The following is a 6861-nucleotide window of genomic DNA, read 5'->3' on the forward strand; positions in this document are numbered from 1 at the left end:
ACAGTAGAAAGAATTTAAAAAATAAGTCTAAATTATATATTGGTTGGATTCAGAGGAACTACAAAATATGATTGAGAAGATCCACAAAATGAAAAGTTGGGAGGTAGTAAAAGCAGGGTCTCCATTTTCAAAAGACACCTGCCTGATAAGAAAAAACATGACATTATAATAAAGCATTGCATGCATTTATAGTTGCATAGTGGCATACAGTGGAGTTTGAACCCCGTCTCAGTCACTATTGCCCAGCAAAGCTCAGAAAATGGTGCTAGCGAAGACGAGTGAGAATGAAGGCGAAGAGAATACTGGATGGACTACAGTCGCTAAAGGACAGAAAAATCTACTGAATCCACTATGAATTCAGGCTGTAACACAGCAAAATGTGGAATAAGTCAAGGCAAATGTTTACTGGTTGCTCAGGATGGAAAGGGGAAGTCAGACCTGTAGAAGACATTTGACTTAGTTGTAGAAACTATTGGAGATCAAGAAAAAGGAGGGTATAGGAGCAAGCGTTGTGTGAGTATTGTGTGCCCAACAGTTCGTTAGATTTCAATATTATTTTTTCTGACCATTTGGAACAGTGTAAACAGTAAATAAGTGTACCAGAGAGCCTGAAAATAAATAAAATAAATAAAAATGCCTTTATTAGAGCAGACTAAACTGTTTCATGCATTCGTGAATATTTATTTGTTTGGGCTAATTTTTCAAAGCTCCCTTTGTTAATTAATTTTAAAACGAAAATGCTTATTTGCATTTCAAAACATGAATGTCTCTTATGCTGTGTGATGGCATGAACTAATGAATGATGGATCGATACAGTAACCTATATTGAAATATAGGACTAAGTTACAGTATTAACACTAAACAGGACGCACTGTTAGGCCTACAGCTCGATGGTGGTTATACAAGGCTACTATACCAAGCCTACTAATGATCACGACAATTATTATGATGATAATATAATTGTAATAACAATAAGGAGATGAAGAAAAAGGAGGGAGAGCTGCGTGTATATTATATGTGACAAACAGGTGCTGTTAGATTAAAATATTATTTTTCTGCCTGTTTGGAACAGTGTAAATAACGCTAAAATTGTAAATAAAACCAGTCTGTTCTAACGATTTAAAAAAAAAAAAGACTTCATTACTTCATAGCAATGACTGAAAACAGACAAATCTGTGTAATTGCTTTATCCGACATTTTGCTGTTGCATGAGGCTTGGTGCTCACGGAATCAGTAAGCTATTAAACAAACACTCAAACAGGCAACAGAAGCAGGATCTGAAGATTAGATGGATAATTTATAAAGCCAGGCACAGTTAGACTCTCTCCTCCATTTTGTTTGACAATTAGGCTAAGGCAAGGGCTGTTTTCTCGTCTCTGCCGCATTGTTCTCAATCCCAATATGCTGGTTAAATTTTGCTATTATGCACATAGCAACAAAGGGAACGGCTAAAATTCTACAGCGCGCTGCAGATTGTTTCAGAACCGCGGACAGCGACCGTTCCAACGCGAGAGAAAGTGCATTTGTTATAAAATATTTGATTTATTAGTGTTGCACCATTATTTTTACATAATATAACCATATACAATTTCAGTATCACGTCTTAGAGTGATGACTGTGCCATCCCTGTGGCCTCCACAATGGATTAGTCCACTGAGACCGGCGTGAATCAGACAGGTGTCTTGATCGCCATTACATTTTTTATACTAATTGTGACTGCTTGACCAACAGCCTAGCGACCAAACAAATCGACCAGTCAGTGGTGTAAAGTACTTAAGTAAAAATACTACTTAAGTAGTTTGTGGTATCTGTACTTTACTATTTATATTTGACAACTTATACTTCACTACTTTCCTAAAGAAAATAATGTCATTTTTACTCCATACATTTTCCCTGACACCCAAAAGTACTTGTTACATTTTGAATGCTTAGCAGGACAGGAAAATTGTCCAATTCACACACACTTATCAAGACAACATCCCTGGTCATCCATACTGCCTCTGATCTGGTGGACTCACTAAACACACATGCTTTGTTTGTAAATTATGTTTGAGTGTTCCCCTGGCTCTCCATAATAAAAAAGTGGCGCCGTCTGGTTTGCTTAATATAAGGAATTGGAAATGATTTATACTTAAGCATATTTTTGCAATTACATTTGCTTTTATATTTAAATTGAAATACTTTTACTCAAGTAGCATTTTACTGGTTGACTTTCACTTGAGTCATTTTCTATTAAAAAGGTATCTTGACTTTTACTCAAGTATGACAAATTGGGTACTTTTTCCACCACTGCAACCAGTCGACTAAATGGGGCAGCCCTAAGTCACTAAAACCCTTAACAAAGAGTTGCAGTCTGTTTTGGAATGGGTGGTCAGTAATAAACTGGTCCTGAACATCTAAAACTAAGAGCATTGTATTTGGTACAAATAATTCCCTATGTTCTAGACCGCAGCTGAATCTTGTAATGAATGGTGTGGCTGTTGAACAAGTTGAGGAGACCAGATTACTTGGTGTTACCTATTTGTAAAGATGAGGAGAGGTCTGTCCTTGATAAAAACATGCTCTGCTTTTTTGACACCACACTCGTTGTTTTCTTATCTTGATTATTGTCCAGTCAAATGGTCAACTGCTGCAAAGAAAGACCTAGTTAAGCTGCAGCTGGCCCAGAACAGAGCTGCTCATCTTTCTCTTCATTGTAAATCAGAGGGCTAATATTAATACTATGCATGCCAGTCTCTCTTGGCTACGAGTTGAGGAAAGACTGACTGCATCACTTCTTGTTTTTGTAAGAAACATTAATGTGTTGGAAGTTCCTAATTGTTTGCATAGTCAACTTACACACAGCACTGACACACACTTACCCCACCAGACATGCCACCAGGGGTCTTTTCACAGTCCCCAGGTTCAGAACAAATTCAAGGAAATGTACAGAATTATACAGAGCCATGAGTGCATGGAACTCGCTTCCATCTTATATAGCTCAAGTGAACAGCAAACCTGGTTTCAAAAAATAAAGCAACATCTCACGGCACAACGTCTCTCCTCCATCTGACCTACTTGTTGTGTGTACCTGATAGATGCACGCACATGCACACACGTACGTTCATAAATGTATGCAAATAGTAAAGTATTTTGTCTGTATGGTATTTTTCGTTATGTGTCGGACCCCAGTAAGACCAGCTGTCGCCATTGGCGTCAGCGAATGGGATCCTAATAAAATCAAATCTAACCTATTCCATTTTACAAGTAAATATGCTTGACTCATGTCTGTTACTTCCATATACAGTGCAATTGGAAAGTATTCAGAGCCCTTCACTTTTGCCACTGTTACATTACAGCCTTATTCTAAAATGGATAACATTTTTTCCTCAATCTACATACAACACCCCATAATGACGAAGCGAACGGGTTTAGACATTTTTGCAACTGTATTAAAAATAAACTGAAATACCTTTTTTACATAAGTATTCAGACCCTTTGCTCTGAGACTCGAAATTGAGCTCATGTTCATCCTGTTTCCATTGATCATCCTTGATGTTTCTACAACTTGGAGTCCACCTGTGGTAAAATCTACTGATTGGACATGATTTGGAAAGGCACACACCTGTCTATATAAAAGGTCCTACAGTTGACAGTGCATGTCAGAGCAAAAACCAAGTCATGAGGTCGAAGGAATTGTCTATAGAGCTCCAAGACAGGATAGTGTCGAGGCACAGATCTAGGGAAGGGTACCAAAAAATGTCTGCAGCATTGAAGGTCCAAGAACAGTGGCCTCCATCATTCTTAAATGGATGAAGTTTGAAACCACCAAGACTCTTCCTAGAGCTGGCCGCCCAGCCAAACTGAGCAATCGAAGGAGAAAGGCCTTGGTCAGGGAGGTGACAGAGCTCCAGAGTTCCTCTGTGGAGATGGGAGAACCTTCCAAAAAGACAACAATCTCTGCAGCACTCCACCAATCAGGCCTTTGTGGTAGAGTGGCCAGACGGAAGCCACGCCTCAGTGAAAGGCACATGACAGCCCGTTTGGAGTTCGCCAAAAGGCACCTAAAGACTCTCAAGACCATGAGAAAGAAGATTCTCTGGTCTGATGAAACCAAGATTGAACTCTTTGGCCTGAATGCCAAGCGTCACGTCTGGAGGAAACCTGGCACCATCCCTACGGTGAAGCATGGTAGTGGCAGCATCATGCTGTGGGGATGTTTTCTGCGGCAGGGACTGGGAGACTAGTCAGGATCGAGGGAAAGATGAACGGAGCAAAGTACAGAGAGATCCTTGATGAAAACCTGCTCCAGAGCGCTCAGGACCTCAGACTGGGGCGAAGGTTTACCTTCCAACAGGACAATGACCCTAAGCACACAGCCAAGACAACGCAGGAGTGGCTTCAGGACAAGCCTCAATGTCCTTGAGTGGCCCACCCAGAGCCCAGACTTGAACCCGATCAAACATCTCTGGAGAGATCTGAAAATAGCTGTGCAGCGACGCTCCCCATCCAATCTGACGGAGCTTGAGAGGATCTGCAGAGAAGAATGGGAGAAACTCCCCAAATACAGGTGTGCCAAGCTTGTAGCGTCATACCCAAGAAGACTCGAGGCTGTAATCGATGCCAAAGGTGCTTCAACAAAGTACTGAGTAAAGGGTCTGAATACTTATGTAAATGTGATATTTCAGTTTATTTTTAATACAGTTGCAAAAATGTCTAAAACCTGTTCGCTTCGTCATTATGTGGTATTGATGACAAAAAAAAACCAATTTAAATCAATTTTAGAATAAGGCTGTAACATAACAAAATGTGGAAAAAGTTAAGGGGTCTGAATACTTTCTGAATGCACTGTATCTGCAAATTACTTGATGGTCCTACTGCATTCTGTCCCCCATCAACACTAACTTTTGGTGCCAGCGAGAATGACGTAAGAAAGTGTCAAGATGACTAGCTTGATTGAGCCTCCGCCATGTATAACTATTCACCCCCCCAAAGTCAATACTTTGTAGAGCCACCTTTTGCAGCAATTACAGCTGCAAGTCTCTTGGGGTATGTCTCTATAAGCTTGGCACATCTAGCCAAATGGGATCTTTGCCCATTCAAGGCAAAACTGCTCCAGCTCCTTCAAGTTGGATGGGTTCCGCTGGTGTACAGCAATCTTTAAGTCATACCACAGATTCTCAATTGGATTGAGGTCTGGGCTTTGCCTAGGCCATTCCAAGACATTTAAAATGTTACCCCTTAAACCACTCAAGTATTGCTTTAGCAGTATGCTTAGGGTCACACTCCCGAGTGGCGCAGTGGTCTAAGGCACTGCATCGCAGTGCTAGCTGTGCCACTAGAGATCCTGTTTCGAATCCAGGCTCTGTCGTAGCCGGCCGCGACCGGGAGACCCATGGGGCGGCACGCACAATTGGCCCAGCGTCGTCCAGGGTAGGGGAGGGATTTGGCGGGCAGGGGATGTAGCTCAGTTGGTAGAGCATGGCGTTTGCAACGCCAGGGTTGTGGGTTCGATAAAAATTATGTATGCACTAACTGTAAGTCGCTCTGGATAAGAGCGTCTGCTAAATGACTAAAAATGTAAATGGAAGGTGAACCGCCGTCCCAGTCTCAAATCTCTTCACCGTAGGGATGGTGCCAGGTTTCCTCCAGACGTGACGCTTGGCATTCAGGCCAAAGAATTCAATCTTGGTTTCATCAGATGAGAGAATCTTCTTTCTCATGGTCTGAGAGTCCTTTAGGTGCCTTTTGGCAACCCCAAGCAGGCTGTCATGTGCCTTTTACTGAGGACTGGCTTCAGTCTGGCTACTCTACCATAAAGGCCTGTTTTGTGGAGTGCTGCAGAGATGGTTGTCCTTCTGGAAGGTTCTCCCATCTCCACAGAGGAACTATAGAGCTCTGTCAGAGTGACCATCGGGTTCTTGGTCAGCTCCCTGACCAAGGCTCTTCTCACCCGATTGCTCAGTTTGGCCGGGCAGCCAGCTCTAGGAAGAGTCTTGGTGGTTCCAAACTTCTTCCATTTAAAAATTATAGAGGCCACTGTGTTCTTGGGGACCTTCAATGCTGCAGACATTTTTTGGTACCCTTCTCCAGATCTGTGCCTCAACACAATCTTGTCTCAGCGCTCTACGGACAATTCCGTCGACCTCATGGCTTGGTTTTTGCTCTGACATGCACTGTCAACTGTGGGATGTTTATATAGACAGGTGTGCACGTGCGCGCCTTTCCAAATAACGTCCAATCAATTTAATTTACCACGTGGACTCCAATGAAGTTGAGAAACATCTCAAGGATGATCAATGGAAACAGGATGCACCTGAGATCAATTGAGTCTCATAGCAAAGGGTCTGAATACTTTTGTAAATTAGTTATTTCCGTTTTTTTACTTGTAATATATTTGCAAAAATGTCTAGACCTGTTCGCTTTGTCATTATGGGGGTACTGTGTGTAGATTGATGAGGAAAAACATTTATTTAATACATTTTAGAATAAGGCTGTAACAAAATGTGGAAAAAGTGAAGGGGTCTGAATACTTTACGAAGGCACTGTACATAATGACAGATCATGTGACACTTAGGATATTTAAGCCTCCATATATCCACTATTCCAACATATGACATTCATGATTTCCTTAAGCGCATGATGGTGATAGTTTGTAGTGCGATTTCCTTTACTGTCCATTGAGGTATTTAAAATCGTATTATAAATCTCCCACCCTAATACAGTCTTGTATTGCTTGTAGGTTTGATACATTTTTATATACAGTACCAGTCAAACGTTTGGACACACCTACTCATTCAAGGGTTTTTCCTTTATTTTTACTATTTTCTACATTGTAGAATAATAGTGAAGACATCAAAACTATGAAATAACACATATGGA

Source organism: Coregonus lavaretus (genome assembly GCF_964263955.1).
Source record: "Coregonus lavaretus genome assembly, chromosome: 31".
Lineage (NCBI taxonomy): Eukaryota > Metazoa > Chordata > Actinopteri > Salmoniformes > Salmonidae > Coregonus > Coregonus lavaretus.